General features: G+C 36.9%; 1 long non-coding RNA gene across 1 annotated transcript; it reads left to right on the plus strand.

Moving 5' to 3' along the window:
- The first annotated feature begins 3,232 nt into the window (after positions 1–3,232).
- LOC133867667 (uncharacterized) lies at positions 3,233–7,346 on the plus strand. The gene is made up of 4 exons (XR_009900133.1): positions 3,233–3,458; positions 3,633–3,733; positions 5,296–5,390; positions 6,983–7,346. It is a non-coding gene; the product is annotated as an uncharacterized LOC133867667 (long non-coding RNA).
- Positions 7,347–11,783: the final 4,437 nt, after the last annotated feature.

The raw sequence follows: 11,783 nt of genomic DNA on the forward strand, positions 1-11,783 counted from the left end.
ATGTTTGACTGCCTGCTGCGGTTGGGGTTTAAATTACACAATTATTGATTTATGAATTGATGTGTTAAACTGTTATGGATCTACATTGAAAGCATATGTTAAAGGCATGATTGTGAAAATAAAATTATAGTATATTGTCAAGCATGAAGCATAAGCATATGGCATACAGAACATGGAACGAAGTGGGAGCTCACGTCCTACAGGAAACTAAAACTCTAATCAGCGGGTAGTATTGAGGGTTCACATCCCATGCTATCTCGTCGATGTAAAACCAGGAGCTCAGGTCCCAAACGAATGGAAACTTTCATGAGCATGCATAGCATTATCTTTATGAGTGTGATGTTTTCATGATATGATAATAGTTTTATGCTAGACATATTAGAATGCATATGAGTTTTAATGGACAAAAACATATATATATTTCTATCGACTAGTTGCATGTCTTAAAAGCATTGAGCTTTAACGTACATGGATGTTTACATTGCTTAGAATTGGAAAATTTTCATATCTTTGTATAGATATGCGAACTGTCATTTGTTCCTCAGTAGAGACATGCTTGTATCCTAAAGTTTCACTCAAGAACATGCATGATCGAACTATTGTATCAAAGGCACTAAGCTTGAATGTACTTAGATATGACATTAACCACTTTTTAGTAATGCTAAGGTCTTGTATAGTTAAGCAAGATGTCATTGTTTTACTATTTTAAAGAGCATTGAGCTTCAACGTAGTTAGATACTTGTGTTGCATAAGCCCGGGGATACTTGTGCCTCTGTATAGATATGCCTCCGAGCATCAATGTACCGAGATACCAGCATTGCCTAAGCCTGGGAATACTTGTGTCTCTGTACAGTAGGCAAGATGCCATTGTTTTCTTACTTAAGGCCTATGTGTATGCGTGAATTCGTAATGGAGTAACCGTGTGCACGTAAGTCTGAGCCACCGATCCAAAAGTAATATATTGTAGATGGGTCTATATGTTTCTGCTTCCAAGGTGGGATGTCTAGAACTTCTATATATGTTCACAGTTGCATTGTATGCTTTAATATTTTCTGAAAGGTCGGTGTTTACTGTATCAGTTACATGGGTTTTTAAAAGATAAATGTTATAAGAATGGGTAGCTGTTATTGTAAACATATGACAAAAGAAAAGTCAATTCTTTACGAAAACTCAATGGCTATTATACTACTGAGGTCTAGGTATTATGTACTGAGACGGTGAACTCATAATTTCACCTGTATGGATGTGGTTAACCCCACAACCATGCAGATATTGATGCTTTGGCTGTAAGTTCCGCAGATGTAGATGATGACCAGTTTACTTAGCGTATGGATGCTATGATTGGAGCACATCGCGATTGTCATATGTCACAGACTCGAGGGTAGTCTGCACTTTGTAGTTGTTTTGTATGTGGCTCGTGTCCTGTGTGACACTTGTGTATTGTAGAGCCATCCTTTTGTAGTTGTAAATAGAGTAATGTTATGTAAGCCTTAAATAGATAGACTTTTGAATGGCTCTCTGGTTGTATAACAGTTATGTATTTATAGATGTATTTCCGGATATGTGTTCCGCTGCACATTGATTATGTTATCTGTTGCATAGATGAAACTCTGATTATTTGTTACATATTATGGGATGTGTATCATATGTTGGCTGAGTGACATGTAGTCGTACCACTGTGATACTCATTTATGTTTGTAAAAAAAACAAAAATGGCTAGTCACAGTCATCATTAAGGGCAAAGTCATCAAGGCTCTGGTATTCTTCGTCTTGGCAGTTGGGTTGAATTTGAAAGTGTTGATTTTAGGTGTTGTTTGTTAGTTGATTTGAGAAGTGGTTTTGATGTATATCGGTTGTAGCTTGAGTTGTTGATGTATATCGATTTAAAATTTGAAATTTGTTTGAGAAATCCCATACTTGAAAGTGGTTATTCTCCTCTTCTTCTTTTTGTCTTTCCTTTTTCTTTTTTCCTTTTAAAAAGTGCTAACCTTCTACGCGGTTAGCGAAGGCGATTATTCATTTTTAATAACCATGTTCTTCTGGTTTAGTTGTCTAATATTTCCAGATAGGCTGTTCAAGTGAGATGGTTTGTCTTACTTGAAAATCAAAAAAGTTTCCATGTAATTGTGTGATTCTTTGGTATTTATAAATATTCAAGAGTCAAGCTCTTGATAGAATAAACACTCATGTCATTGGGCATATTATGTTGCTTGTAAAACTATTCTCTTTTAGGAAAATCAAAAAAGAATATTTGTGTGAGAAAACATAAATATCGTGCTGATAATTATAGCGGATATCAAAAGCGCAGTAGAAAATGCATGCCTTGGAGTTGACTCTTGTGCTGATATTGTGGCCTTAGTTGCCAGAGACTCGATTTCATTCCAAGGAAGTTTTGGAAAATATTTTACTGATCTTAAAGACAAACAGGGAAATATATGCTAAGATCAATTAGATAAATTAACTCGTTTGGTATTAATGGATCTTCCTTTTCTTTATTTTGTTTAATTTACTTTTCTTTAAGCCCTTGACAATGTGTTTATGGAATGATTGCAATACATGAGACCATTGTGGAATGCTACTTGGAAGAAGGGATGAAACTGTTAGTTTTATTGGCTACATTTTGTTGACAAAATCACTATCATGTAAGGTTGCTGCTTTAACAAGGATGCCATATGATTTCAAAGTCTTCAAATATTTAGAATTTATTATTGGCTACATTATGTTGACAAAATCACTACCATATAAGTTGTTGCTTTAGCAGGGATGCCGTACGATTTCAGAGTCTTCAAATATTTAGACTCTATTTCTCTAATATGGAAAGAGCCTTTGTAAAGATCAAGAAAATATATAGGGAGTTTAGCATTTAATAAATTATATTTATTAAATAGATGAAACTAATAATTATATTGTAGGTGATAATATTTATATTATGTAAATAAAATTAGTATAAGATAAAATGAAGGAAGTTGGAATAATAAAATATTATTAATGGGTTTCTAGGATTAAATAAAAATAAGTCTAATTAGTGTGGTAAAATAAACAAAATGTTTATTTTATCCTATGGGCTTGTAAATGATAGCCCAAGAGATAGAGAAAAATGATGTCTTTTAGGCCCAAATCATGAATTTCAACTAAAGCGCACAAATACCCATGTTTTCACTTAAGTTGGGGGCATTTTCGAAAATTTTGCACAAACCCTCTTATTCCCCTCCTTATCTCACGACCACACACTCTTCATCTTCATCTTTTATTTTGTTTTGCTCACCAAACACACACACACACACACAGCAGCACACTTCTTCCCCCTCTCAACCACGAAAATCTCCACCATTTTCTCACTTGTCTCTTGCTCTTCTCCCTTCTCTCATCAACCCTTGAATCTTGGGAGCCATGGCATGAGAGGGCTTTGATTTCTTGTTGGAAGCATTGCACAAAGTGGCCTTTCAAGAGCAAAAACCGTAAGTCCTTCATCCTTTTTATTTTTCTCTCTTCTCTTCTCCTCTTCACGTGGATTTGTGGATGTTGGGAAGAGTTTTGGAGCTCAAAACGTTATCCATGGAGGGCTGTACACGGCAGTGGCTTGGAGTGATTTTTCACTCTCTCAACTTCTTTCTCTTTTACATGTGCTATAGGTTTGGCTTGGGCTTTGCTTCAAATCAAGTCCTTCATCATTTTTGAGCTTTGAGTAACGATTTTTGGGTGTTAGGACCTCCAATCTACCGATTATTTTGAGGTAATTTCGTAATCCCTAATTTTTGTCTAAGTTAGGTCAATTTTGGGTATTAGACTAAATTATTAAAATTAGCTTGAGACTTTGGCGTATAGTGAATTCCTATACATTATTTAAGCCATGGGTTGTTGGATTAAAGGATCAAAACTTCAATTGTGTAAATTGTTAAGTATGGAAATAAACCCTAAATTTGATGAGTTGAATTAAATTAGGACTTTTAGATGTTTAAACCCTAGATTATTAATAAGTCGATTAATTGCATTTAAGGTGTTAATTAATCCTATGTTATCTATGAGTTTCAAAATAAAAAAGGTATTTATGGGGTTAGGTCCTAAAGTTAGTAATTTGTATAAATTGAAAATTTCAATTGTAAACTTAAGAATATTTCTATGTATAGGTTTAGTTAATTAATTGGTAATAAAGTAAACCCTATAATTTTATGGGTTGGTAATTGTAGATAATAAAATGTTGAATGGAACCTTAAAACTTTATGGGCTCAACTTTTAAACATGTATAAAGGGAATCATGAGTTTATGGCTATGAGTTGGGGCTTTGATGTGGATTTTCTGTTTTGATGATTGTTGAAAGTATGCCGAGTGTTTCAATGGAATGCAAATCTGATTTGGATTGGTATTTTAATAATAAATGGTTAATGATTATTTGTTAAGGATAGATGTTAATGTTTGTGGTTGAATAGTTGGGCATTTTGGTATTGATTTGGTGAACCTTGATGGCTATGGCCGTGTGAAGTTTTAGAGGGTTTTGATGGCTTTTGTTGGTTGGTTTGCATTTTTGATATTTAGTTTTAGTAGCTCTCAGTGATTATGGCCTGTTGAGTTTATGTGCTAGCCATGTGGGTATTGTACTATGAATTGGGATTATTTCGGGTGCGCTATTCCAAGTGGATTGGTTTATTTGGTAGGTCGTGGTTTGTTGAAATGGTAAATTCTTGATGAATGGGGTTTGCGTATAGGTTGTTAGGAAAGAATTGAAGAGTTTGAAGTTAAAGTGTTTAGATCACTTTCATGTAAATGGCAAATACGGTTAAAATAGAGAATTGGTTAGTATGGTGTCTAATAGAGTAAAATGAATATGAAATAGTTACAAAAATAATGAGTAAAAGTAAAGTGTTAAACGTTAGGTTCTATAAGTTAATTATAGAAATATTTACCCAACTATAATTAAAGCAGGGGAACAAGTAAATAAAATAAATGTAAGAGTATAGCAAATAAATGGAAAACGTAAAGATTATAATATGAAAATCATAGCTCAATATAAAAGAAATACTAAACCAATATTTTAGTGTGCAAATCGTTAAGGCTCTATAAACTAAATTCCGGATGTTTAGTTAACGAAAAGATAAAAGTATTAAATATAATAGTAGATGTATTTATAGGTTAAGAAATGAAATAAACACGAACCTAAAATCAAGGCTTAATCTAATAGTAGTCAAGGGTACCTAACTAGCTTTAGATGCGGGTGGTGCGACACGTGAGCACGCGGGTAGTTTATATGTCATAGAGTATAGGTTCAATAGCTTAGTCTAATATCATATATGTTTGCAGGCACGTAAAGTGGAGACTTCAATTGCTCCCCAACGGCGAGTTTAAGGTAACTAGAACATGGGGGACATTTGAGTCATGAGTCCAATGCAGTTAAGGTGAGTATTCTACTCACTGAGGAATCCTAGGAACTTAGATTTACGTATTGTTGCATTTGTTTGCGTTTATGATTATAGAATTTGTTGGTGAAGATATATGTAATTGAATTGTGAGTTATTGGATTGGGAATTAAAATGATAAGTTGATATTGATAATGATTGGTTATATTTATGATTATGAAATTTATTGAGAAAATTGTTTATGATTGAGTTGAGATATATTGGTTTGTAATTGTGTGGATAAATGGATATTGAGGAATCTTGGTTGTTTATGATTATGGAACTTATTGAGAAAATTGTTTATGATTGATATGGGATATATTGGTTTGTAATTGTATGGATAAATGGATGTTGATGAATCTTGATTGTTTATGATTATGGAACTTATTGAGAAAATTGTTTATGATTGATATGAGATATATTGGTTTGTAATTGTATGGATAAATGGATGTTGATGAATCTTGGTTGTTTATGATTATGGAACTTATTGAGAAAATTGTTTATGATTGATATGGGATATATTGGTTTGTAATTGTATGGATAAATGGATGTTGATGAATCTTGGTTGTTTATGATTATGGAATTTATTGAGAAAATTATTTATGATTGAGTTGAAATATATTGAATTGTAATTGTACGGATAAATGGATGTTGACGAATCTTAGTTGTATATGGTTATGGAATTTAGATGAAGATATGTATTGATGATTGAGTTGTAAAGTGTTGAATTAAGAATTATGTTGAGATGGTTGAGGTTAATATGCGGGAATTATTGGGGATTGAATGACATGATGTTGAATATATATATAGGGTGGAATTGTGGATGCGTGTAGATGGAAAAATTGTTTGGACATACATGTGTAACAATAGGGGTATGATAAGGTAATTTGGATTTATGAGAACTCGGTAGTTGATAGATGGTAAGTCCAGTGTTGTAGTGTCTGGCACAGTGGTAGGCCATAGTGTAGCAGCTCTTGGCTGAGATGAGTGGTAGGCCAGAGGGTAGTAGCTCTTGGCTGAGATGTGTGGTAAGCCTAGCATTGAAGTGCTAGCATTAGTGAGATATGTGGTAAGCCTAGCATTGAAGTGCTAGCATTAGTGAGATATGTGGTAAGCCTAGTATTGAAGTGCTAGTTCACGTGAGATGTATGTCCTGCGGGTTGTAGCTTTACGGGCGGTGTTGATGGTAAGCCTAGCATTGAAGTTCTAGCACTTGTGAGATGTGTGGTAAGCCTAGCATTGAAGTGCTAGCACACGTGAGATGAATGCCCTGCGGGTTGTAACTTTACGGGCTGAGTTGACGGTAAGCCTAGCATTGATGTGCTAGCACTTGTGAGATGTGTGAAATATTTTTATGGTATGCGTGGAATATTATTAGTAGAAACCGTGATAATATATAAGTGTGTGAAGAACAACGTGACTTGTACTTGATAATATGTTGTTGTGTGAATTAAATGATTTGTGAATAACGTTGTTGAAACCTGCATGCAAATAGGTTTGTGTATATTGTATACTTAGTGAGTCTTATACTACTGAGGTGGTGAACTCATACTTTCACCTGTACGAATGTGGTTAACCCCACAACCGTACAGACTCTGATGTTTTGACTGCAGGTTCGGTGGATCTACTGAATGACGTCGTAGCATAGTACTCGAGATGTTATGACTGAAGCCCGTCGCGACAGTTATAGTGGTTGGACCATGGGTTGTCCACCTTTTGGTAGACTTTGTTTATAGCTCGTGTCGCCTGCGACACTTGTATTTATGAGCCAGTCTTTTAGTATGTATTTGATAGCTTTGTAGAAGTCTTAAACAAATGGACATATTAATGGCTCTTTTGTTGTGATTAACTGTTGTTTATAGATGTACTTTCCGCTAGGTTGATAATGTTATTATGTGTTATCCGTTGCGTAAATGTAATTCTGATTATTAGGTAAATGTTATGGAATATGTACCGTGTATTGGCTGAGTGACATGTAGTCGTGCCACTGTGATGACTCATTATATGTTTTAAAAAAAAAAAAATGGGTCGTCACAGCCTTAATATGACAAGTTTCAATCTCACAAGCATCAAGAAAGAAATTTCAAAGTTCCAAGAAGATTTTGCCCAATTTCCAACTTAGCAAAAGTCAGATCCCTTGTTTCGTTCGGACGCCCTTCTGTGTCGGGAAGATTCTGCCAGCTCAGCATGCATCCGTCCGGACAACAGGGCAACACTGTCTGGATGCTCTTCAGTGTTCGAGAAGAATCCAGATTTCCTTTCCAAACATAGATTGGGAAGACAGCTTGCAACCGTCCGGATGCTAGGGCAACACTATCTGGACGCGGCCTTAATAAGGAAACACGTGAAGCGCGTTATGGAAAGTCGGATGCAATTTACCGTCCGGACACGGGCTAGAGAAATCCAAATCAGACTCAATTTAGGTCTTCTAGAGCCTATAAATAGAGGCCTCTAGGCATGTATTATCCACAAAATTCAGTATTGAATTCTCTTGAGCTTAAAGAGGGTGTTTAGGTAGAAATTGTGAGGATCTGCTAGCTCTCTAAGAGTTGTCTGGTGTGTGACTTGACCGTGTGAAGTATAGCTTAGGGAGGAGTCCTAAGCTAAAGGAATCTATTGAAAACCCCTTCATGTAGAAAACCTGGTTGGAAAGCGTTTGTGTATAGGTGCACGTCAAAGTGCAAGGTACAATCGCTGCATCAGGGTATGTGAGTGTTACTGCTTTGTTACTAGCTTTGTCTTTTGAATAGTGAAATTCCTAGGTTTGGCTGCCCTATAGTGGTTTTCTCTTAATTGAGTTTCCACTTCGTTAACAAATATTTGTCTTATTTAAATTCCGTATTTAGATATTTTATTACACATTGTTCATACACACAGTAAATTATAAGTCTTTATTTTTCAGTTGGTATCAGAGCTTGGTACACCCTATTTAGATTAAATTCTTGAGTGTGATCTTTTTGACTTCTATTTTTTTTATTACCATGTCTCAAACTCTTAATTCTGTTCCTGCTTTTGATGGCACGAATTATAGCTATTGAAAAGCTCGTATGTGCTTCTTTTTAAAATCTATTGATGTTTGGAAGATTGTTGAATCTAGTTGGATTAAGCCAGAGGATACAACTGACGAACTCACAGTTACATCATTGTTGAATTTGATGTAAAACTCATTCGAAAGATTCTAAGGTCTTCGCTAGAACGTTTTAGGATCAAAGTTATAACTATTGAAGAAAGCAAGTGATGTGCAAATTTATTTACTCGCAAGTGCACGAATTGTATGTAGCATAGTACATGCAAGTTCGGGGTCGAATCCTCAGGGAAGTGTGTGTAAGAAAAGTGAAAAATTGAAATGACTTCTAAAAGTAAAGTGTGTGCAACAAGTGTCAACAAAAATTAAAGCACAGCGGAAAGTAAATGACACAGAGATTTTTGTTGACGAAGTGGAAACTCAGTTAAGAGAAAAACCACTCCGGGGCAGCCAAACCCAGGAATTCCACTATTCAGAAGACATAGCTAGATACAAGACAGTAACACTCACATGTATCGATGCAGTGGTCGTACCTTGATCTCTGACGTGTAACCCAACATGAACGCTTCCCAACCAGGTTCACCTACCTGAAAGGGTCTTCAATGGAACTCCTTACCTTAGAGCCAACCACTAAGATAGACTTCGGTTTACAGCACAGCACACTTGTAAAATGGCTTCAGAGGGATTGATGACTTTTCTGAGCTCTAATGCAATTCACACCCTTGGCAAGGCTTTAGAGGAAATATCACGTCTCTAAGCTGTAGAGAATTCACCACCGAATTTTGTGTTGAAAGCATGCCTCAAGCCTCTTATTTATAGGCTTTGGAAATCCAAAATCGACTAAAAAACGGAGTCTGAAATACGCGCGTCCGGACGGGAGCCAGGGCCGTCCGGACGGGTCAAGTTTTTCTTGTTCGGAAAGTAATTCTGGAATTTTCTGCAGGGCTGTCCGGACGGGCAAAGCTTTCCGTCCGGACGCTTCTAGGGTCCGTCTGGACACTCAAATTACAGCATTTTTTCTAAGCTTTCCAATGAAGCCAATTTCGTCCTAATCCGATATTTGAGTAAAGGGTTATGACCAAAATACCCGAGGGTGTCTGGACGGCTTGACCGAGCATCCGGACGGTCAACTGCAACCGCCTCTCCAAGATAGTGCTGAAAGCTTCCACAACAAGGCCGCGTCCGGACGGTGTTGCCCTAGCGTCCGGAAGGTTACACTTCGGCTGCACGAAATTACCATAATAAGGCTTGGAGCGTCCGGACCTTGAAGGCTAACGTCCGAACTGTTGAACTGGTGCACGTAATTTCCATATATGAAGCTTGATCGTCCGGACCATGAAGGCTGACGTCCGGACGGTTGAACTTGGTATGCACGTTCTTACCTTATAGAGGACATCGTCCGGACGGTAGTAGCCGTCTTCCCATAACTGTGTCTTGAGGCAGAAACCCTAATGCTTGTCAAACCCTGAATGGCGTCTGGACGGTATAACCACGTCGTCCGGACGGATGCGCTGGAACACTGGGATTTTCTCGAACTCTGAAGAGTGTCCAGACGATTTGCCATTACGTCCGGACGGATGCAATCTTGAACTGTTCGAAGCTTCTAGACACTGATGGGCGTCTGGACGGAAAGATCTCGTCGTCCGGACGGATGTTGCTGACTGATGAGCGTCCGGACGGAATTCCACGTCGTCCGGACGGCTGACAGGGAACCGAAATAAATGCTTGAAAACTTCACAGAATCTTCTCGAAGAACATAGCTGAAGAGTAGACTTTGGATAAAGCAGCATCCCTGTGAAAGCAGCAACATTACATAGAAGTGATTTTGTCCAACAGAATGTAGCCAACACAAAAACTAACAAACTCTCCCTTTGGCCATTCTGGGACAAAAATCACTTGACCGGTTAAAAATACAATCCCGGTCTAAATCAACAATTACTCCCCCTTTTTGTCACAAAGGGTCAAAGGGTAAAACAGAGGAATGAGAAAAATCACACAACAATTACTTCCCCTTAATGTCTCAGAAGGACAAGGGTAAACGGATTAATAATATCCACAGACAAAAACATTTTAAAATTCAAAATAATAGGAAAGTAGAGAAACGTCTGCAAATGGCCCAAAAGAGAGGAACATAAATCCTCCAAGTATCAAATCCCAAGACCTTTGGAAATTGAACATCCAACTTCAACAATAGTCAGTTTTCCAAAGGATGCATCTGTCAATCACTGTGCTGGGAGCCGCTGGATGTCGTATTCCTGAAAAACCAATCAGAAATATCTCCAAAAATACCATTAGATCCTGTTAGTTCCAAACATAATGTGGTATTTTACACGGCTGTCAAATGGATGCCAAAGAGAAAATATAAGCAATGCAGCTACTCATAAGGCATAAATATATGATGATCAGCCCAACACACAAACATAAAAGGATTTTCATGCATAATATCTCAAGAAAATATCCCAACAAATGTTCCAATATTCTAAAAGCACAAAGACTTAAAAGAATAACGGAAGACACAAAAAAGATCAAGGGATGAGAAGAGATGTGCAACAAATGCCAAAATCCTGGGAGAAATCCACGAGAAAACCACACAAGATGCCATGATAAATCAATAAAAATGCAAAGATGTGTGTATGGCAGAGAAAGAGAAGCAAGTCTCAAACCTATAGAGATCCTGACCGGATGAGCAATTGCTAGGTCAGCATATGGCAAGATTGCTCTCGTTTTGGACGTAAGAATAAGTCCGTCCACACACTTCACACTGAAAATCTGAAACTTGAGGAAAATTTGCAGAAAAATAATTTTTCCAAAGTCAGTTTCAGAACACGCATGTATAATCCACTGATAACACAATCAGGGAGCATCTCAAAACTAAGCAGAGATATAAAAGAGAGTTGGAGTTCAATCAGCACAAACATTTTCCTGGACATAGAAAATTCAAATAGACAACTCAACTCATGCAATGCGTGTGTGTGTGTGAAGACTTAACCCACAAGGTATGACTATCACAGAAATGACAAAGAGCAACTAGATTTTCTAGACAAGAGAGAATCTGTGACAGATTAACCAAAAGTCAAACCTTATAACTTACTAGGGCCTAGCCACCCTCATCTGATACACTCCCCTTGAGTTGCAGCACCGAATTGTTTTACTTGTACCATGAAGGACAAAGTAAATTTTTACTTGCACGTAGAGGGCAAGGCATATAGCAAATTCAGCACAAAAGCAGTGAATAGACAATTTAAAGCACAAAATTCATATGAATAACTGCTTAATTCTTATGGTGCTACAATTTAGAGGGTTTTTAGATTCAACTAGCATATGGTCAATTTGGCCATCTTATCAAAAACATCTTCTCTTATCCAAAA

This window comes from Alnus glutinosa, chromosome 5 (assembly GCF_958979055.1).
Source record: "Alnus glutinosa chromosome 5, dhAlnGlut1.1, whole genome shotgun sequence".
Taxonomy (NCBI): domain Eukaryota; kingdom Viridiplantae; phylum Streptophyta; class Magnoliopsida; order Fagales; family Betulaceae; genus Alnus; species Alnus glutinosa.